This window comes from Lepisma saccharinum, chromosome 17 (assembly GCF_977018435.1).
Source record: "Lepisma saccharinum chromosome 17, izLepSacc3.1, whole genome shotgun sequence".
NCBI lineage: Eukaryota > Metazoa > Arthropoda > Insecta > Zygentoma > Lepismatidae > Lepisma > Lepisma saccharinum.
Window position 1 is genome coordinate 35,689,270 of NC_139245.1, and position 23,977 is coordinate 35,713,246.

At 39.5% G+C, this 23,977-nt stretch overlaps 1 protein-coding gene across 1 annotated transcript in view; it reads right to left on the reverse strand.

The window, feature by feature from the left end:
- s-cup (spermiogenesis-related protein stanley-cup) overlaps positions 1-22,229 on the reverse strand; it is a 147,850-nt gene extending 125,621 nt beyond the window's left edge. Inside the window, exon 1 of the mRNA XM_083139302.1 lies at positions 21,733-22,229. The gene's annotated coding sequence lies outside the window, so the exon portion shown is untranslated. The remainder of the gene's footprint in view (positions 1-21,732) is intronic.
- Positions 22,230-23,977: the final 1,748 nt, after the last annotated feature.

Here is a 23,977-nt window from a genome sequence, read left to right on the forward strand (position 1 = left end):
TACCGAAAGTCGATCACTTAACGCCCTCAGCAATGGACGGCGGATGATAAGCATTGGTTATGCAGCTTAGTATTACGTAACCTTCTCCACTGCCCTGTTCTTTCATCTGGTTTTGGTACAAATATCCTTCTTAAGATTTTATTCCCAAAAACCTCTTGTTTTTATTTGATTTTACTTACTAAGCGTTGTTTTTCTACCACTTTTGGACAATCGAGGATGGCAATTAGTGATGATATGATGAATTTGATGCAGGGACATTCACAAAAAACATCCATGCAAAGGCCGTGATTCAAAGCCGCGACCCCTGGCGTCGTAGAATGATGTGCTAACAACTTGCGTTCTTTTTGTGTCTAGAGTGCGAGTCTAATGAAAATATTAAAACTCCGACAAAAATTATAGAACACTCTGTATACAGCTCAACTATACATGAAGTATCAATTGTCTTTTTTTAGTAAACGACCTCACCCATCATTGGTACTTGAAAATGCCATTTTTTGTCATTTAAAGATTGCGCCTCCTCCGTACACACTTGCACCATTAAAAAGCAATGGATTCATGCCCTCTGGAAGCCTGAAACTTAAAGAAATTCTCCAGCAAATGAAAGTTCAATATCTCTATGAATGATTACTACACGAGCAAGTTTATGAATGGAGTGGTAAGGGTGACAATGGCCCCAGTTCGTAGTCAAATAATTGTAAATACCTTGGAAGTAACTCTGGAGATACCTTGGAAGTATATCATAAGTGACCTTGGAAGTATGTCATAAGTGACTGCATTATACCATACATCTTGATGAACACGGGTAATATCTTGGATGTGAAAATATATGTAGATAAGCAAAGGGCTTATGCTAAAATGCAGCAAATTAAGGTTTTCATTTCATCCTATCTCGTACAAACAAGCTTCATGCTATCTATCCCACCATTAGTGCACCACGTTCCGTAGAGAAGTAATTTTAACTCGTCTTCGAATAGGACACAGCCGTCTCACTCATGAACATTTGCTGCAAGGGCTGGACCGGCCAATGTGTTGTGCATGTAATGCTATTTTAAGTGGTCAGCGTATTCTTATTGAATGTAACAAAGTTTTCTCAGACAAACTTTTAATCTTCCCAACTGTTTATCATATAGCAGGCCTTTTACACTATTTCTGTGGACATTTTTAGACCATCCCTACCTTTTTCTTTTAATGTGTTGTGGATGTCCCATGTAGATCCCTTTACAACCTTATCAAGGGGATTTTTACACCCCTTTTTATCATAAAAGCAAGGGTTGTAAAAGATAAGGGGATTTTTACTCGCATACGTATAAGAGTGCAAGATGGCCAAAACATCCAAGAATTATAACTCACTATTCATTCATAGAGACTAGTATTTATATTCTGTGGTATTACCTGAACTAAGTTTACACTTAACATCCTCTAACATCATTCTAATTTTCTCATACAAGAATGTTATTAAGAAAGAATTTAACTGCAGTTGCCCTGAAGATGATGGACGAAGATTTGTCAAACTTACAAACAGTTGTAGATCGAACAATATTTTCATCTTTCAAAGGTCAAATTCAACAAAACACGCGCAAAAAATCTTATAAAGGTCTTACATGACTTCTTTCTATTCTGAAAGTGTGTTTACATGGTAAAGTGCAGAGCAGAGACCAAGAGAGAGAGAGAGAGAGAGAGAGAGAGAAGGTGTTAGTGTGACCAGAATTTACAGGAAGAGGGTATTGAGTGAGTAAATGATCTGATTGGTTATCTACTTCAATTAGCCAACTACCATCAGGCTATTGTTATTAACATTTCCCAGTGCTGATTTTAACTGGATGACCTACCGGTATATGTCTGTATCGACCGTCTCAGTGACCGAACAGGACCTCCCCGATGACGTAGTGATAACATCGTCGCCTTGTAATCAAGGGGTCCGTAGTTCGATACACGATGGAGCCACGTAGTGCTTCGGATCCACTCTAAACTGTAGGTCCAGTCCCGATTAGCGTATTTGTGCACAATCTGTACAGTTGCAAGCAAAACAACACCAGAACTAACACGCAGGGGAAGAACTATTTCTCAGAAGTCACGTGGTTTAGTTGACATGAAACTTCATCCTTACAGCAGATTGTCGAATGCCTGCAGATGAAACTGGATATAACTAGTTAAACTGGAATATTCGGATGTTGAATTTAGTGTTTACTAGCCAGAACTAGAATGAACTTAAACCCTGTACCAGCTAGCTGTAGAGCAGGCGAATGAGATCAAGTCTCTGCGCAAGTTGTGACGCGAGACGGCTCCACCAATGAACAGTGAGAGAAGCGGGATTGCGTAGTGGACGACTGGAGTTACCCGCTTTCTCTGCTTCGCTCTGCAGTGTTGCAAATTTTAAAAACGATGGCAAATGGACTGTATTTTTGTCTCCAGGTCCGTTCGCTTAGTTTAAAGATTTGTAAGGAAAATATTAGGGATAAAACATCAAGTGCAAATTTTGGCAAGCCGTACATTTAACGTACGGTCTAATATCTGGACCGTACGTCCGTAAATGCCATGAAATTTCCGTACTTTTACGATCAGGACCGCACGATTGGCAACGCTGCACTTTCACCACTCGATTTCCCTCCTCCTCCTCTGCCGCTATGCGCTGCCCTGCTCTACAGTTATCTGAGACAGGATATAGTGAATAATAGTTACAGTGACTTTTCATTCCATAATGTTAGTAAAAACTACTTTGAAATTTGTCACTGTGTTTCTTATTGCACAATAGAACATAGGTGACCATATGTCCTTAAAAGCATCTGAACATATCATCAAATCGTAACAATTATAAAACACCATTAACTGTACTTTCACCTGACAGGCTAAACATATTTTCTTCCATCTAGAATGCTAGTGAGAAAATAGAAGGAGACCAAGGAAATAGAGAAGAAAGGTAAAGAAGACACAATGAACTGGAATGGGGGACTGAACATAAAGAAAGAATGGAAGAAGGTGTTAGAAAGAGTGGAAAGGACAAGAGAGAAAGAGGAGAGAAGAAGGAAGGAAAAAGAGCGTTAGATAAAGAATCCAACCACATTCTAGATGGAAGTAAATATGTTTAGCCTTTCAGGTGAAAGTACAGTTGACAAGGGAAAGCCACCTGCTAGAATGTTCCAAAACAACTTTCTAATATTCTGGTGGGGAGTAATGTTTGTGTATATATATCGTCCTGTTTTGTACCTTGTTACATTTGTACTTGGTAGAGAGTCTGAAGAAGACCTTGCTAGAAGGTTGAAACGTTACGTTTAGTTTATGTTTTATAATAAAATAAATTTATGCCTTGATCAGCATATTGAGTTTTTCATATCATCAAATCGATCAAAGAATCGCAGTTCGCATCAGCCACTCGCACCGTGCGAATTCCTAATTACATTACGCACAGGATCGATCGCACCAGACACCAGGAAGGAAGATTGTTTTTTAGGGGAAGGGGGGATAAATGGATTGTCTCCCACCCAGCCGAAGTCTCTTTTAATCAAACTGATTCTATACCGTTCGCCGGTCGCGTGCGTACATGTCTTTTCCTGTAGTCAACGTTGTACAGTTTACGGACCTTTTTTCCTGGCAGATAAACAAGATACTCAATATTTATATACGTGCATATTCACTTTTAGGGATTCTCACACTAAGCAGGTGTCTGTGCGCTTTGAGTGTTCGATAAATGGTCTCAGCATTGTAGCTCTCACTCTCTCCTTCTCCCCCTGTTTCTCTCACACACACACTTTGTTCCTTCCTTCTCTTTCTCTCTCCTATTTCTAATTCTCTTTCTCTCTCATTTCTCTTTCTCTCTTCCTTCTGTTCTCCTACTTCTTCCTCTCTCTCTCTTTCTCTCTAGTGAGAGAGAGGGAGAAAGAGAGAGGGGAGAGAGAAAGAGATAGAGATAAAGTGAAGAGAGGGAGAGGGGGAGAGAAAGAGAAGAGAGAGAGAGAGAGAGAATGAAAAAAGAGAGAGAGACATAGAGAGATAAAGAGATAGAGAGAATGTAAAGAGAGGGAGAGGGGATAGCAAGAGAGGAGAGAAGAGAGAGAGAAGGAGAAAAGAGAGAGATAGAGAGAGAAAGAGAAGAGAGGGAGGGAGAGAGAGAAGGTTAGAAGAGAGAGAGATAGTGAGAAAGAGAAAAGAGAGAAAGATAAAAAGAGAGAAACAGATGAGAGGGAGAGAGAAGGAGAAAACACAGAGGGAGAGAGAAGGAGAAAAGATAGAGGAAATGAGAGAGAAGGAGAAAAGATAGAGGGAGAGAGAGAATGAGAAAAAAGATAGGGGAGAGAGAGAAGGAGCAAAGAGAGAGGGAGAGAGAGGAGAAAAGAGAGAGGATGAAAGAGAAGGAGTAAAAGAGAGGGGAGAGAGAGAAGGAGAAAAGAGAGAGGGGGGAGAGAGAGAAGGAGAAAACTGAGAAAGAGAGACCTAGAGAAATAAAGAGAAAAAGAAGAGAGGGAAAGAGGAGAAAATAGATTGAAAATGAGAAGGAGATAAGAGAGAGAAAGAGTGAGAGAGACAGAAAGAGAAAGACGGAGATAGAGAGAAAGAAAAGACAGGGAGAGAGAGAAAAGGAGAAAAGATAGAGGAAGAGAGAGAGAAGGAGAAAATATAGAGGAAGAGAGAGAAAGAGTGAGAGAGACAGAAAGAGAAAGACGGAGATAGAGAGAGAGAGAAAAGAGGCAGAGAGAGAGAAGGAGACAAGAGTTGGAGAGAGAGAAGGAGAAATAAGGGAGAGAGAGAGAGAAGGAGAAAAGAGGGAGAGAGAGAGAGAAAGAGGAGAGAGAGAGAAAGAGAGAGAGATAGAGAGAGAGAGAGAGAGAGAGAGAGAGATGTTTCCGCTTTCAAGTCGTGGGCTGGACTTGTGTGTTTCCCTCTTACTTTAAGTGCATTTATCCATTGTAAGCAATGCTTACAAATAAAAATAATATGCCAATGTAACTAAGCCTTGTTTGCAAATTAGAAAAACGCTACAGCTGCTGATTAAGGCGTTTCTATATACTTAAAAAAACACTACACTACACACGTGACGTTTTCTCCCTATATCAGGGTCTTCTTCAGACTAAGAAACAAATTCAATTCAATTTCAATGTCAGTGAAAACTGTTCTTCAAATAATGTGGCGTGTGTATTTGTAGAAGGCGAAATTTAAGGTATTTAATTGTTAATCAATGTGAATAGCCTGTTATGGGCCAAGTTAATAATGACATTAGATGTCGTTGTAAGGCACATGTAAGTAACGCACTTGCCGCTCCGGCCAGATACGATAGCGGTTGTTGCTCTCTGGTAGCCAACGCCACGCCGTAGTATGTAACTCTAACATGTCGTGAAAGCAGGTGTATGAATGATTACGGTCTGAGTTTTCAGAGCTATGCTCAGTATTTCGATGATGTCTTCATTTGCAGAACCATCATAACCAACTGAAAATTAATTGTGTGATCGAGGATCATGTTGGTGATAAAAGCGTTTGTTGCAAGAAATTTCACAGACAAACTGATCATCATTTCAAAGGGACGATGAACTTCAGAAATCCTGACAAACCAGTGCAAAGAAACAACATTATGACGCCATTCCGTGGTTGTGCTGTTGCCTGAAAACTTCATTCTTCTTATGCGACACGAAATAAACTGATTTCGAAAGAAGCTCATGATAACTTAGGCTTATGTAATATTCATTATTTTTTAACTGGTTTGGTTTGATTTGAGTTTTAAGTCTACTTTTATGCACAAAAGTGTAATCGGTACTGGACCTACAGTTTAGAGTGGAATCCGAACCATTAACTGTATGGGCGTAACTTGGGGCCCAACTTTGAGGGTGCAGAATTAAACTGGGCCTAATTTTGAGGATGCAGAATTAAACGCCTAATTTGCAGGGGGCAGAATATTAAACGGGGCCAAATTGTGAGGGGGCACAATTAAACTGGGCCTAATTTTCAAGGGGCAGAATATTAAAGTGGGCCAAGTTTTGAGGGGGCACAATTGAACTGGGCCTAATTTTGGGGGTGCAGAATTAAACTGGGCCTAATTATCAGGGGGGCGAATATTGAACGGGTCCAAATTTTGAGGGGGGCAGAATTAAAATTGGGCCTAATTTTGAGGGGGCAGAATTAGACTTGGGGCCTAATTTTGGGACGGTAGAATCAAACCTGGGGCATAACTTTGGGGGGAAAAACTCGAAAAGTTTTCCATTCCATAAAGACAGCGTCCAGAAATATTTGCTAAATAACTGTGACGTTTGCGAAATTACAAACATTGCTCTTAATTACTTTGCTCCTCAAGTCCCCTCCCTTAACTTGTAAATTTTAATAAACCCGTAAACAAATTTGAGGGGGGCAAGCGCTCCTCTTGCCCCCGCAAAGTTACGCCTATGACTGACTGTGTGTCTCCACAGGGTATCGAACCGAGACCCCTTGTATACAAGGCTACGACTTTACCACTACGCCATCGGGGAGGCCCTTTTATTGGTTACGGTAGTTGAAGTTATTAACCAATCACTGATCAGTGATGGAGGCTATTACTAGGATCTATGGCAGTTTTCCTACACCACAATTAGACGAGTTAATAAATTAACTTGAATATGAGTAATGTGTGTGATGTATGATTACTATAAGTAATGTACTAGTCACAGTGCAAATTGAATTTGTGCAACAGTTTAACATTCATTTCGATACACCAATTTTTTGACAAGCCACACTTCAGTAATAGCAGTGCATAAACATGCAGAGATGCTATGTATTTCACATATATATTTTTAGGCACTGTATCCACCAGTTGAGAAAACTTGGTTTCTGAAATTAGAGTTTGGCGCAACAGGAAACTGCAGACAATCGAAATACGATTCTGGAGAAAGTCCAACCTAACGACTCTCTTAGTCGCCAAACTTGCGACAAAAGGATTTATGGCGCAGAGGAGAGCTTTGGAAGGGCTAAAAGCGTATGCCTCACATAGGAAACCAGGTTGATATATTCGGAGAAGCAATATTTTATACCCAGCGCCGATTTCTTCGACGTAAATGTCGTCGATCATGTTTGTGTAGAGATAGGTGATCTATGTACTGACTGGAGATCTTCTAGAACTAGATTTGTCTAGGAAATACAAGATTGAATATGCCGAGAGAAAAGTTGGCAGGTTTCCTGGATTTTAAGGTACAGACCCGTATCCAGTGATGTGCGTCTACGCGTAAACAACGATAGTCTACATTCTACACGTAGACTATTTTGTACACGTAGAATACGTAATCTATGTAAACAACATGGCGAAAGGTGATAACTTAGCAAAGGGCGCCGTGGAACTAAAAAAATATACTGCGTATCAGTTGCTGATGTGTGAGGAGAACTTTTCATACTATTTCTTCCAATATCGAACAATTTCTCACCTAGGAAGAAACCTAATATAGGAAATATTCTAGTGTTTTATGGAAAAAAGACCACTTTTGCCTCACGACTGCCATCTGTTGTTGTTTTTTGCATATTATTTATCTTCTTCCATAGTTGGTTATAGAAGAAAGGAGAAATTTTCTTGTAAATAGGGTTATTTTCATTTCGTTAGGAACCAATATAGTTGAAAATGTCACTTTCCTTTCATGAAAGCCTTGAAAATTAATTTTAATGCACTTTAGATTGTCTATGTAGTCTATGTAAACTACAACCCTATGTAATCTACGCGTAGATTAAGTTTAGACAACGCATGTAGACGTAAACTTATAGTCTACGGCACATCACTGCCCGTATCCCGTGATAATTTTTCTCGTGACGTCATTTGTTCCGTATTTGAAAGAACAATTTCCCCCCGTCATATCTATATTTCTGAACGCTCTTTCAGGCGTGCTGGTGCATTATGGGACGGATATTAATTCCAGTTCCGCTTCCCCACCGGTTTGTGACCGCTACCTCCCCTGCACTGTTTCTACTTTCTTCCCAGCTAGCGTTATGACTGGTTGCTGTAGTAAGTTCTGTTGGTGTTTCAAGTGGTAAACATGTGTCTTTCCGATACGAAGAAAACGAAAGAACTGTTTATATTTCACCAGTCATGGATGGGGCAGAATATTATTCCTTGAGGTTGAAGGATAGTGATAATAAATAACAGTTGTAAACACTGCAACAAAGAACTACCAGAGTATAAAACTATCGCAGCCATGTAATGCATCATGCTTGAGGAATGGAGTGCAATCATAACAAAGCATCTTATTTATCTACAGCATGTATTAGGAGCTATTTCATAAGAAAAACTGTTACGAAGATGACACTTATTTTCAACATATTATTGCGATTTTGTTCCATATTTTCATCTTGACAACCTGGCAACCCTGGCCATAGTGACGTCACTGCACCGTAATTTACTTGCACTTAGTAATTCAACGTACTAATTTGTCTTGGCAGTTCCTCAAAGTTTGGAAAGATGGTGCTGGGAAATAACTTTCATAAAAAATATTAAACTAACTAACTAACTCCCTAGCCTTCTTAAACCCGAAGGTTCATGGCTGCAGCAACACAGGCCTTCCATCTTTCCCTATCTTGAGCAAGTTCTATATACTCTTTTCCATCCCTACCAATTTCCCTTAGGTCCATCTCAACGTTGTCCCTCCATCTTCGTCTTGGCCTTCCTACAGGTCTCTTACCATCAGGTTTCCCAACAAGAATCCTGTAAACTCCTCTTTCCTCTCCCATTCGTGCCACATGGCCTGCCCACCTAAGTCTTCTTGATTTAATCATTCTAATAATATCTGGACATGAATACAAATTATGTAGTTCTAAATTATGTAACCTTCTCCACTCACCTGTCTCCTCATCCCTTTTAGGTACAAATATTTTCCTAAGGATCTTATTTTCAAATACTCTCAATTTATGTTCCTCTTTCAATGTAAGGGACCAAGTTTCACATCCACATATTACTACAGGCAAAATTACAGTTTTGTATATTTTAACTTTTAGTTTCTTAGATATTAAACGAGAAGACAAAAGTTTATGAAGAGAGAAGTAACATGCATTTCCTGAATTAAGCCTACTTTTTATTTCCTCTTTAATATAATTTTCATTTGTTAATATTACTCCTAACTAACTAACTCTCTAGCCTTCTTAAACCCGAAGGTTCATGGCTGCAGCAACACAGGCCTTCCATCTTTCCCTATCTTGAGCAAGATCTATATACTCTTTTCCATCCCTACCGATTTCCCTTAGGTCCATCTCAACGTTGTCCCTCCATCTTCGTCTTGGCCTTCCTACAGGTCTCTTACCATCAGGTTTCCCAACAAGAATCCTGTATACTCCTCTTTCCTCTCCCAGTCGTGCCACATGGCCTGCCCACCTAAGTCTTCTTGATTTAATTATTCTAATAATATCTGGACATGAATACAAATTATGTAGTTCTAAATTATGTAACCTTCTCCACTCACCTGTCTCCTTAAAAAATATTAAGATTTCCTAAAATGTTTCTCAACAAAGTACGATATTTTGTTACAGGTTTATAAACATATGATTCAATTACTTTGTTCATATCCTTCAGTTAATTACAAATGCCTTTTAATGTCAATTATGAGCTAGAAATTGCCGATAGTCGTAGATTTCTTTTATCTCTTGATAATAATAAATGATGGTTTGCTAGCCTTATCGTTTTACATCGTTAGTTCCGCATAACTTTTGGTCATTTATACGAATAGTATTCTTTTAAAAATGATGAATCTAAATATCACATAAGTGATAGTGGAAGCCAGGGTTGAGCATATCGCTTGCTTTTGTGGAGACCGGCGAGCCTTCCATGCTGTTCGAGCTTCACGTCTGTACACTGGACCTGAAGGCCAGTAAGGAGCACAGGAACGGGGGAACCGATTGCGGTGAAAGGTACTGGAGGGGAAAGTGCCCTCCATTTGACGGAATTACCACCCGTTTATTCTGCCGTGATTACAGCGCTACACTGCACTGTTACGAATCAGAAGACCAGAGGCACGAACGCGACCGACGAAGCCTCCTGCCACCCTACAGTACCGCTGCTCCCTCTGCAGTCTGAACGCTCTATTTACAAGCACGGCTTCTGCTACCGTGTACTTGAGTGCATAATAAGTACTGTTCCAAGCTTGATGAAACAACAACGCAAATACGATTTTCAAAAACCCTTAATAACTTAAATATTTCTGCCCATATATACAGATTTATTAGCAACAATTTTCAACGAGGTGCACGGTGGATTTAGCGATGGATAATTGTGGACAATGGTATTATTGTCATTTCAGAGTTAATAAATATATTTCTTGGTTTGTTACGAGTTGTGTCCATGAAATTTACAAGGAAAACAATCATTTATTTTTTATTCGCCATAAGTGTCGGGGGCGTTGGAGGCAGTTCCCCTCCTTACTTCTTGCCCCGTACTATGGTCTCTTAATGCCAACCTTGCCTACCAAGCGAAAGTAAACTGTTCTTGCCCCCCAAGCTTTGAAATCTTGCCCCACCAATAGTTGATACCCAATTGCCGCCAGTGATCGCCAGTGCTATGCTTTACTATCTTTTTATTCATCCGTAGCTATATTCTTAGGGCCATTTAGACCAAAAGGGAGGGGACGCTGTAATCACCACAAATCCTTTCTCGAGACAGCCCTAAGAATAATACATTTGTAAAGGTACATTTCATTTTACTGATTGATTGTACTTTAGTTTTCTCTTAGTGTTGGCTAATCGCGGAGATGAGGATGAGTGATGATGTGATATAGAAAAAATCATGGCTGCCTGGCTGACAGCTTGACTGGTTTGGAGGAATAGGACATGTTCTAATTGCTACTTGCTTTCCTCGACTGGATTCTGTGGAACAGCCAATCAAAGCAAAGGTTCGGCATGAGAATATAATCTGTGAATGTGCAAAGGAGCGCTTTTGTCTGTGGTTTCCAAGTGTTACTCCAGCAATGTATAACGTATACAGCATGAAAGGCGCGTTGAGTTACACCATCTATGCTGAGTGCACGGTGTTTACATTTGAAACAACTAAAATATTCTTCCATACGTGTACAGTGAACGTTGTAAAGTATGTATTTAAGCAGCGCCATTGTTTTGTACTTAATAACGTTTTATACCAGACGTTATTCCTCTCGGTTGAATAGTTATCGGCTTTTAAAAATATGAAGTGATACATTGTTTACATCTCACGCGGCCGCCATTACAACTTCCCTCGTATGGGAACAAAAGTATATCGACAAGTACGCTGATAAGTATCGTGTGAGGCAAAAAGTAGCAAATTGGTTGCCAATCCAGCGCAAACTAGGGCATTGTTTTAAAGTAGCAATCACCTTTGTTGTTAATTCAATCTAGTGTAACTAAAAGATCAAGACCACTCTATCTGTAGTAAGTGATATATCGGATCACAAACATTTCTGAACTTTAATCAATATTTAAGTGTTATTTTTTCTTGATAGCGACATAACTTGTAATTATTTTGCCCATTATATTACTTTCATGCCTATTTCTACTAAACTTGCGCTGAAATGTTATTCAAAACAATGCACTGTGGCTCCATCTCTGATCAAATTTAGCTATCTACGAGGGCCACTATTTATATTTTGAGCCTTGGCAACACTGATTGAAGTTAGGCGCGATTTGACCTTTGCACGGAATCGTCTGGCATTATTGACCATAACGTACTTCAAATGTTTTATCAATAGCTTCATTTGTGTTGTTTATGTTGCCTTGGAGATTGCGCGACAACAATAAAATGGAATTAACTCGTGAACATTTTCCTGCGATGATTGTTTACGATTTTCGACGTGGATTATCAAGACAAAAGTGCATCGATCAACTTACTTCCACATTTGGCGATGAAGCCCCATCCTTTGCCACTGTGAAACGCTGGTATAACGAATTTAATCGTGGCCGCCATTCGCTCGCCGACGAGATTCGCGAAGGTCGTCCAAAATCAGTTGTTGTTCAAGAAAACATTGATGCTGTGCAAAACCTAATACTGCAAGATCGTCACGTGACATACTGTGAGATTGAGGCAACCATAGGCATTAGTTCCACCAGCATATATAAAATATTACATGATCATTTAGCTGTGAGAAAGGTACGTTCTCGTTGGATCCCACACAATTTGACAAAAACTCAAAAAGACGCTCGCGTCAATTGGTGCCAACAAATGCTCAATAAATACAATCGTTGTGCTTCAAAAGACGTAACAGGTGACGAATCGTGGATATATGCATATGAGCCGGAACGTAAACAGCAGTCGACTGTATGGGTGTTTCAAGATGAACCCAATCCAACAAAAGTTGTTCGCGCTCGAAGCACATCGAAACAAATGGTAGCCTGTTTTTTCGGGAAAACTGGTCATGTGGCAACTGTGCCTTTAGAGGAACGTAGAACGGTCAACTCTGAATGGTACACAACAATTTGTTTGCCAGAGGTCTTCGGTCAAATACGGAAAACAAACAAACGCCGTCGGATCATTCTTCATGAAGACAATGCCAGCTGTCACACATCTCGTCTAACAACCGACTATACGAACAGTCAAAAAATCGAATCGATGGGTCATCCGCCGTACAGTCCTGATTTGGCACCCAATGACTTCTTGTTCCCGAATGTCAAGAATAAATTGCATGGACAACGATTTTCGTCGGCGGAAGACGCCGTTGATGCGTTCAAAAACCATATTATGGAGGTGTCTCAAGTAGATTGGAAAAACTGCTTTGACAAATGGTTCGAACGAATGCAAAAGTGTATTGACCATAAAGGAGAATACTTCGAAAAACAATAAAGCAGTTTTCAATGCCAAATTCCTGTTTTTTCATTGTTAGGCTCAAAATATAAATAGTGACCCTCGTATGAGATCCACATAGAATCTCTTGTAAGTACCATATATATACAGTAGCTCAATTAACGTATTTATCCACATAAAAATAGCTAATTGGTGTACCGATACTTCTTTAAATCTGTAATTCGTTTCGGATTGGACGGTATTCGTTCAATTAATGAACTCTTTTACTTCTTTTTTTTATTCTGGTATAATCTGGATACGATTGAAACTAGATGTTGAAGATTGAGTTCAAAAGGTCTAATAACTGCATTGATTAGTTTGGAATACAGAACGTGTGCTCCGGGATTCCCAGATCGGAGATTGAGTTGATGGCTCCGATGCCTCTGTGGAAAGGGACCTACCACAAAGGGAATTGCACCAGCAGCATTTAACGAACGCTGATAACATGGATATTGTGATTACTAAAAACGTACGGAGGAAACAGACTGGGGAATGAGTTCGCTCCGTGTTTCTCTGGTGTTCTCTTTCTGCCACATTATATTCAATATTATTTGTTTCTTTTTTCTTCTTGTTGATCTCTGTTTCATCCGTATTCTTCCTTGTTTTTCTCTACTGCACGTGTGTTGTTTCTTCCTCACTGTCTACTGTGTGTTTCTGTTTATTCTACTTATTTCTCTTTTACTCTTCATGTTTTCTTGTTTCTTCCATCTTCTTTTTTTCTGCCTGCATGTTTTTTGTCACTGTTAGTATCAGATCTCTCTTTCTTCTTGTCTTTCTGTTTCTCCCTAAATCTCATTCTCTCTGTCTGTTTGTTTCTTATCTCTCTGCCTCTGTTTCACTATCTCCCTCTCTCGTCGTCTCCATTTCCCTACATAAAAGCTCTTTCTCTTTCCCTCTGTCTCACAACGTCTCTTTCTTCTTGTCTATTTATCTCATCCCATCTCTTCCTCTCTCTCTGCCTGTTTTTATCTGATTGGTCTTTCTCTCCTTGTCTCTCTGTTTGTTCCAACTTCCTCTCTTCCTCTCTCTCTCTCTCTCTCTCTCTCTCTATCTCTTCCTCTCTGTCTGCTGCTCTCTGTTTATCTCGCCACTTCTCGCCCCTCTTGTATCTCTTTCAATCACCACATCTCCTTCTCCCTGTCTGTCTGTTCTGTTTCTCCCACTCGCTCTCTCTTTCTCCTTGTCTTTCCGTTTCTCTCTGTTTGTTTCATCCCCCTCTCTTACTCTCTCTCTCTCTCTCTCTCTGTCTTGTTCTTTCTGTTTATCTCGCTACTTTTCGCCCTTCTTGTCTCTCTTCTTTAACTCACCACATTTCTTTCTCCCTGGCTGTCTGTTCTGCTTCTCCCACTCGCTCTCTCTTTCTCCATATATATCTATTTTCCTCTCTGTTTGTTCCATACTAACCTCTTACTCTCTCTTCCTCTCTCTCTCTCTCTCTGTCTGCTTCTCTCTGTTTATCTCGCCACTTCTCGCCCCTCTTGACTTTCATTAACTCACCACATCCCGTTCTCCTGCCTGTATATTCTGCTTCTCCAACTCGCTCTCTCTTTCTTCTTGTCTCCCTGTTTGTCCCACCATCAATCTTTCTATCTGTGGATGTTTCTTTTCCTCCCTCTCACTCCGTGTTTCTATCTGCTTCATATTCTCTGCGTTTTCCTCTCTTTCGCACATGAACGCATACCACATACAAAGATATATGTTTCTCTTCTGTTTATCCTCGTACTATCTGTGTTGCTCTTTCTCTCTGCGTGTCTGTATCTATTTCTGCCTCTCTCTGTGTATGTATGTTTGACTACACCTCTTCCTGTACTTGATCTTGTCCGATGCCTCAGTGGTTGAGATGATTAACCGTCGATCTTGGTACCAGTGGTTCAAGTTCGAATCCTGGCGTGCACATGTATGCTCCTTTGAAAGTTTACATTCATCGATTTCATATAATCACCATTTCATTCTGATAGTCATATTGCAAACTAGCTAACTAACTCTCTAGCCTTCTTAAACCCGAAGGCTTGTGGCTGCTGCAACACAAGCCATCTATCTGTTCCTATCCTGGGCAAGATGAATCCAATCTTTTCCATCCTTACCGATTTCCTTTAGGTCCATCTCAATGTTATCCCTCCATCTTTTTCTTGGCCTTCCCACAGGTCTCTTACCATCAGGTTTCCCTTTAAACTCTGCTTTCCATTCCATTCGTTCCACCTACGTCTTCTTGATTTAATTATTCTACTAATATCTGGACAGAATACAAATAGTACAGTTTTATATTATGTACCCTTCTCCACTCGCCTGTCTACTCATCCCTTTTATTACTTAAAAACTTGTAATTTACGTTCCCCATTTAATGTAATGGACCAAGTTTCACATTCGTATAATACTACAGGCAAAATTACTGTTTTGTATATTTTAACTCTTAGTTTCTTAGATGTTAGGAAATGTAAGAAAAATACATACACAGTCCGTCCAGTGGGAAAAGTGACTAATGAGAAATGAAAGACAAGACGTTGTGGACTGGTAATTTACAATAACGTTTATTAGAAATAGAGACCGTGTGAGTCAATACATGCACTGAAGCGGTTGTAGAACTTTGTGAACCAGTCTTGGTACTCCTGTTTCGGAATTGCCTCCAAAATCGCGGTCGAAGCCTTTTGGATGTCTGAAATGGTGTCGAAACGCATTCCTTTCAAGGCCAATTTTAGTTTTGGAAATAGTCACAAGTCGCATGGAGCTAAATCTTGAGAATATGGGGGTGATCGAGCTCCACTATTCCTTTTTTTGGCCAAAAACTGGCGTACCAACCTGCTGTTGTGCACGGGTGCATTGTCGTGGAACAGAGACCATGAGCTCTGTTCCCGATAATCAGGCCGAACTCTACGAATCCTGGCCAATAGACGATGCAAAATACCCACGTAATACTCAGCGTTCACAGTGCGACCGTCTGGAGTGAATTCCCTGTGGATGATGCCTTTGGAATCGAAGAAAACCGTGAGCAGGGTTTTGATTCGTCTCTTCTGCATGCGCACTTTCTTCGGTTTTGGAGAGCCTGGGCCCTGGACCATCACGAAATCTTGCACACCACTTAAACACGTTCTTACGACTCAATGCCTCACTACCGTAAACAGTTTGAATCATTTGAAACGTCTTTGTTGCACTTTCACCTAATGTGAAACAGAATTTAATGTTGGCACATTGCTCCGTTCCCGACCGACGTTCAGCAGGTACTGTCAGTCACAAGATCCGTATGCGTCGACCATTGACGCTAGTGCTTTGCAACTTTGCCGGAAGAAAGTCGAAATGTGTCGCTCCGTAGTACATATACTTCTCCATAGATGGCACTGGTGGTTCCGTGGCAAAAAACAGTCACCTTTCCTACTGGACGGACTGTGTACACCGATCTTTTAGGCTCTCTTACTACATTCTCCCTTTTCTGAGCATTAAAACATACTATAAAGATATATAGGTGGTGTGGAGGCAGTACCACGCACATACATTTGTGGAGGTGACGTGATCAGCACTAAGCTCTGCCCACCTTTACCCATAAGGTTGCTGTCCCCCGTGGCGTAGTAGTTACCTCATCGCGCTACGACGCCAGGGGTCCCGGGTTTGAATTCCGGCCTGGGCATGGATGTTTGTGTGTGTGTCCATTCATCAATTTAATCATATCATCACACATCACCATCTTCGCAAATTAGTCAAAAGTGGCGAAGTAAAATAAAGCAAACCAATAACAATAACCATAGGGTTGCCCAAAATTGTCTATATTTTATAGGCTCGGATAACCACAGACGCACTCAAGGCAGAGACATTTTGCAAAATTCTGACACAAAGTCACCCCCGGAATCGAACTCGGTACTTCCGCTTGAACTCCACATCGACTGGACGTGCACGAACCGGCTTGTAGAGAAGAATGGTCGGTATGGGAAAATCCATACACTGTGGGAAATGTGAGATGGGGAGTTATGTGTTGTTGTTGGGTAATAAGTTTATCGACCATAGTTCAACGTCCCATATGAAAAGAAGGATGTGTCGTTCCCTACACCAGCGTCGGCAGCTATTTGAAGAAGGATGTGTTATCGATCTTTCTTTGTGGAAGTGTGAAACTCACTTCCTTATACCAGCAAAAGAAAACCTGCTACACTTACCGCAGGTTTACTGCACAGTTAGAACTACACTACGTAGTCCAAATTAAGACTAACAATTTGGAAACGGTTGTGTCATTATGTAAAATCAATCTTTGAAATCAATGAAAATTAATTATTTTTGGCTTCATATTCGTGGTACATTTGTCTATTAAATATTTCAAATTTAAATTCCTCTTTTAGAATCTTGGAAATTTATTTTCTTTTTCTATGGGACCAATTTAGATGAAATGCTAAGCGAATTGTATCATATTTCGTTCATTGCAGACGCCAGAGCATCGCAAGTCTACCCAGGGTCTGGTACATGGGAGGAAGGTTGTCGGGTGTCTTTCAAAACATTCAAAGTTTCACAATAATTGTCTCACCGATGGCTTAGTGTGTCGGCCTCCGTGGCGGAGTGGTTAGCATAGCGCGCTACGAAGATTCGAATCCCGGCTAGGACTTGGCTGTTTGTGTTGTCCGTAAAATCAGAAAATATTAAAGTTTTAAAGTTACCGTGTATTTTATAGGTATCTGTTTAATTAATACGGTTAGCACTCTTAATTGTATAATATATTATTATAATTCTCACACCAATTTCTTTCAGAGCATTCGCTGTTTCACTCCTGACTCTATTAAAGTTTTATTTTTCATCCATTTTTATTGCATATTGAGGCTTTTATAAAAATAAAAGTCTCTAAACATAAGAAGGAATACTGTTTTTGTGGTAATAATAGTTCAATTTCTTTATTATTGACTCTAGTGCCATCTATGAACTGAGGAAAACAGCTCAACTCATTCTTGTGGAAAAGTTTGAGGTGTGGATACTTTCGTGGAGAGGAATTTGGGGGAAAATGGGCAGGTGGGGAATATTGGCACACTTAAGGATATTGCGTAACAGTATATTCTGTGTGTGGTGAAAAATCAATTGTAGGTTGACAACATCGGTGGTCTTGGTAGCCACGTGTAACTGCGTACTCATCTGAACTGGAGAAAATAAGCGTTCTGGATCTGTTGAAAGGGAAGTACTTCTCGAAATTGTGCTAAGAAATACAGCTCATGTTATTTTTTGACTACAAAGAGTTAAGATCTGAGCAGAATATTACTTGTGAATGTAGTAACAACAAAGCTAGAACAATGTTTCACACACTACGAATTGCATCATGGTATTGCGTCTCATCCCAACACAGTAGTACCAACTCAATGAAAAGTTGCAATTCGGTGTAATATGGACACTTTAGAAAGATAAGTTTCTATCCCATGTAATCGATTTGAAACCTCATAAATTGCCAAAAAAGGAGTGTATTACTCATGGCCCTTTACGATCCATAACAAATTCACATCGTACTTGATTAACAGATTATTCAATCGACACAGTCAGTGCCCTGTATGCAAACGTTGGTGCCGTGGTAAAGAGTGGATTTGGTGACACCTCTGTTCCTTACGGTATCAATTTATTCTGTGACCACACAGGCGGAACACAACTAGGCTAACGAATCAAAGGCAAGAGCCATAATGACAAGTAATTTGCTGGAGATGGTCAAACTCGCTGTAGTTGCTGGGAACTTTCGTCGCCTTGAAAATACTTTTTTTAAAAAACAAAATAATATTGTTCAACAACGGTAATAAAATTTATCTGCACTAAATTTCTAAGAGAGAGAATTATGAATTAAGCCACTGCCCCCTTGCCCCCTTCATGCGCACGCCATTGTTTATGATACGCATTCATTCAGTGCTAACATGTGATAAATTTTTACGTGTATATGTCTTTCAATGTATCCATAAACATAGCTTCCCATATTCCCAACCAGGTGTACTCATATTACCCCTCCCTTTATCAGTGGGGGTAATATGGATTTGCAGACCTTGTTTGTGAATGCCTTGTTCCTTCATTTTGCAATATGAAACTTATTTTTATTTCAATAAATCTTTTAATTATTAGCAACGTTTCCTTAAGGTGGTCATATTCTCCCCCCCCCCACTTCCAATACTTTCTGTTAAACAATAGTTCAGTATAATTGTCAATGTTTGTACTTATGACGCACAAAAGCACGAAACGTTACTTGGTTCGTGATTATATATTTGAGAAATATTCCTGTTTTATTGTTATTGTCAGGAGGAAAGAAAACTCATCCCTAACTGGGATGAAAATATAGGAGGATCTATTTTTGGAAGAACTCTGGTATTTGACCTGTTTTACTTCGCCAAGTAAAACAAATCAAATAAGAATACTCGTATTAACACTTTTACTATATGGAAAATGCCATCCATATGCTGGATTCATATTTCTAGAGGAAAATGTACGTTACGAGGAAACCCAGTCTATCTATGAGCACACATAAAGAAGCGTGCCAGGCTGGGGTACGCCACATGTCTGCGAGCCGAGTTCCAGACCTCGTCGCTAGGTGGCAGCACTGGCAATTAATTATTAAAACAATGCATGGAAGAATAGAAAGGTACGTAAGGAATCTTCCATTTCACCATACAAAAATATTTCCTCATTGTTCATTCTTACAATGTGAGTTTAAACTGATTTTAAGTATTTTTTCATTCATTGTTACCTCCAAGATTCTGCAACCTGTGTATTAGCTATTTGTTTTCTTTTACAGGATATTCTGATGTTATTGCATTATGTAACATGTGTATTGGCCATTTCCTTGTTGGTATAACCAATTTAGCTGTTTTTATTTAACAAATTTTGTAAATTAAGTTAATATTGGTTATATATTTATATACGAATTACAAAGAACAGATCATAAACTCAGTATTCCTATGCAATGATGTGATTTATAATAAAAATAGAAGAGTTTTTTGTTTTCTTGTTTTACTTAGCTCCTATGTAACTTTAGAGTCTCAAAGATGAGGATGAATGATGATTAATTGAAATTGATGAAGGGACTTTCAGAAAGAGATAAACATGTCTACGACGAGACTCGAACCTTGGACCATTAATGACGAGTTTATGCCTCCAGCGTGTAAACCAATATTCTGAGACTCATTAAACGGATAAATCATCTTGCGTTCAATTTATTAATGTATAAGGGAGCTTTCAATCATAATCATTAGGCTACATGCGACACATGTCGCTTGGGAAAGAGCCAATCAGCAGCAAAGTTTTACACCATAGTGGCATGATAGTCCTCACAAGTCTGCGTTCGATTGGTGAAATTCTCAAGCAAAACGTGTCGCCTCTTGCTTGTCGCTTTGGCGTGAAATCTCCCTAGCACTCATTTTTATCCAACAATAACAAGTAGCATACATATAATATTGTTGAGTATCATTTATAATGATAATATTGGCACATACTCGTAGTTCCATGATAGTCAGATGAGTTGGTAGTGATATATTGAAACTTTAGTCAGCTTTCACACCGAAGCGACAAGCGACAGACAACAGGAATGCAATGGAATAGACACGTTCCATCCCAGACTGTAGAAAACCTTTCAGTGCGCATGCGTGAAAAACAGACACGATTGAGATAATGCATTCCTGAATGAACCAGTTGCGGTGCCAGAGGAGGGTAGTGGGCCATATGCTCCGTCAGAAAATGTTCCCATAACCATTTCTACGTTCCTGTTTTTTTCTGGCGCCATCACAGAAACTGACCTTGCCTCTTGAACAAATTTACAGTTGAGATTCTACTGCAAATACTTGCGTTAGAAATGCGACTATTTTATTGTTATTTAGAGGGAAAGCTTCCATGTTGTGACGTGCATCTGAGGGGGAACCCCCTGAATTCTCCCCCTCCTTTTTACAGTTAATTAGCAACCTGAACATAAGCGACTACTTACCTATGTGATCAAGAACCGTTATGTAGCCTATTATATACAAAAAGAGAGTAAAATACTAGTAGTACATGTTACTATAATTGACGTTCGTTCATACGCAACATTAAAATACAATGAATAATAAGCAACATTTAATTTACTACAATGTCAATTATATAAATCATTAATCCATTCATCCCTTTAGGAGCACGTGGGCCAATTCGTGGGCAAAGGTACTCATCAAACACCTCTTCTTTTGTGTGGTAGAAGGTAAGTGTATTATTTGCATAATATTCACAAAGCAACCCAAATATAAGATGTAATTAATTGTAAGTTATATACTTTATTGTTAGGCTGCAATCCTACATCATCGTGTCTTCTAACTAGTGTGAAAAATTCTACAGCATATGTTTTCACTAATTAAATATAATGTAACAATTTAATCAAAGATACTTTTCGTATTTCTTAATTAGTACATCTGTACTCAAATTGCTGTTCGAACTGCACATCGAATTGAGATTAATTAATTGATGATAACTTTTCGCCATCTGTGTGCAATATTTGTAACGTTAAGTGCAAGTACGGGAAACATTTCGAAATTTACTATCGTAAACAAACATTAGTTGTAAATATGCTTTCATTAAGAACCTAAAGGTAAATTTAATGTGAAACCTTCTCTTTTCATAAAATGATTAATTGTGAAACTTGGTAAAGATGATTAAAAAGAATCTAAGCCTAGATAATATGATCTTCATTTTTATTAAAAGTGGTTTTAGATGTGTTTATATATATTTTGTTGTTGTTATGTTTTAAGGAATATTTATAATTGTACGTGTTTCAGCTTTATTAGTTTAATTCTATTTTAATTCTTCGGAAAGCAGTTCTCTTTCATATATCTTTTCCAAACTTACTGTCTCATTCTGATTAACCCCATCTCTCGGTTTCCAAAGATATCTTGGTATTTGCAACAAATAACATTCTTTCAGGAATTGAAATACTGAAAATTAAAAGCGTTGTAGTCATTGATAAAGGTTTGAATGTGAAACAATAAATCAAACAGTATTTCGTTCCTCTGGTTAAAGTGTACTTTTGGCAATAATGTTATAAAAATTTCATAACTTACCTTTCAAAATAATGTATCCATTATTTGTTGGTGAACTCTGGTCACAAACGTGCTACATTCCACCTGGTCATGCGTGTTGAGGTTAAATTTCATGTCCACATATATCCCGTAGAGGACTGAGAAGGACATTTAAGCGAAATAGAGCACAGATTCATTACTGAAAACCCACAAAGCCAGTTCTTGAAATGAAATAAATCACTTTTCTTCTACGTACAGTTAAAAATAGATCCACTGAAATTCACTGAGTATACACGTAGGAGGAACATCGCGATTAAACCATTACTGGAACTGCCATTTCTAGACTGGAGATTTGATCCAGTCTGGATGCTGCGTTGCCAAGGAGATTGCGTACGGGAGAGCACTGGACGAGTGTGATGCTTGCTCCAGAGCGAACGGACGTTTCATCCCCCTCTAGATCCGGGAAGGAAGGTCCATTTTCACACGAGACAAGAGGTGTACGGTGCACAGACTACTGAAAACGGTCGATGCCCATTGCTTCTATAGCCATGGGAGCAACTGGTGGATCTGTACAAGTTCTTAGGCGCCATGTTTCGTCTATCGACCGGCGCATGCGCGGTGGTCCTTCAGTCTGGGATGGGGGTGATTCGAGCCGTCGGAAGGGCATGTGTGAGGGCGCATGGTATCTGCCACTACCAAGCCACTTACAGGTATAACCCGTTACCATTTGCATTTTAGCTGGTGATAGAGCGCCTCTATGGTGACTAGGAGGAAACTGGAGATTTTGGTTGTATATCTTGTCATGTTCCAACGCTATGATGGCTGTAATAATGATGACAGCGGTTTATTGATGATTAGAACAGGAATCTGTGGCACACACGAGTTTGTATTTGTTTCAGTTCGTTCTTAACTCCGCTTTACGCACAGAAAGGCTAATCGGGACTCAAGCTACAGTTTAGAATTGAATTCGAACCACTAAGTGTCTCCAGCGGGTATCGAACCCGAGACCCACTGATTACAAGGAGACGACATTTGCCACTAAGCCATTGGGTAAGCCTTCGTTGCACATGAGTTTGTTTACTTGAGTTTTGAAGTTCACATTATGCGACTTGACCTACAGTTACCACCGTACAACGAACCTGAGACCCCGTGATTGTAAGGCGACGACGTTACCACTAAGCTATCGGAGAGTAAAGTGGTATTTAGTTCATGTTGCTGGGGAGTTTAGTTTTAAAAGTTCACTTTATTCTCAGACAGGCTAATCGAGACTGGGCCTACAGTTTAAAGTGGGTATCGAGCTACCGGGAGTCGAATCCGGGTCCACTTGATTATAAGGCGCCGACGTTAACACTACGCCATCGGGAAGGTCCACGGTGCTAGAGAGGATATAAATTACAAGAATGATTAATTGGTTACTCTACGTAAGATATGCTCACAATTGAATTTAATTACCTCCATTTGCAGGAAACGTAGAAAAATCATGTGCATTGTACCTCACCATAGTGACATGGCCACACATATTCTCGATCTCGGCCATAGTTCATATGTTAGGATCAGCATCACTCTCTGACGATCTGTACCACGCAGCTATTCCTCGGATAGATGCTGGGTGTGTCCCAGAGCCTCTTATGCAGCGGCATTGTCCTAAAAGTTCTCACCTGTGATCACTCAGCCCTGGAATAGTTTTTGGGTCTTCCGGAAGGCAGTCAAAGTGCACAGACTGCATCACCTAGAATTTTAAATGTAACTTTACCAATAATATACAAAATATAAAAAGTGATGAGCACAGTATGACAACCAAGTACATCAATATGTAAAAACAGAATATAAAAAAAATATAAAATGGAATATACAATATAAAATTATACAATAATATATAATATAATATAATATAAAATTATACAATATATCGTACAAAATTATACATTTTTATAAGTTCATATTCTAGAATTGAGATATTCTTCGTATTCCACTTAGGAATTTATTATACAAAAAGTTCACTATCCAATTAAAAATACAGGGTGTTCATAAAGTCCCGGTACCACTACAAAAGAACATAGCTCGGAAACTACATGCAATAGAACAATGCTGTTGATTGCAAAATGAGCTACAACTCTCCACGTTTATATGCCATACACCTCAATGTGCGGCCCTCTAGTTGCTCTCAGAACATGAAGGCGGTAATCCACTTCTACTCATACACGCCCCAGCATATCACCAGTAACAGTTAGGATACTCTCCGTTATTCTTCTTCGAAGAATTGCAACATCTGGAACAGGAGTGCGGT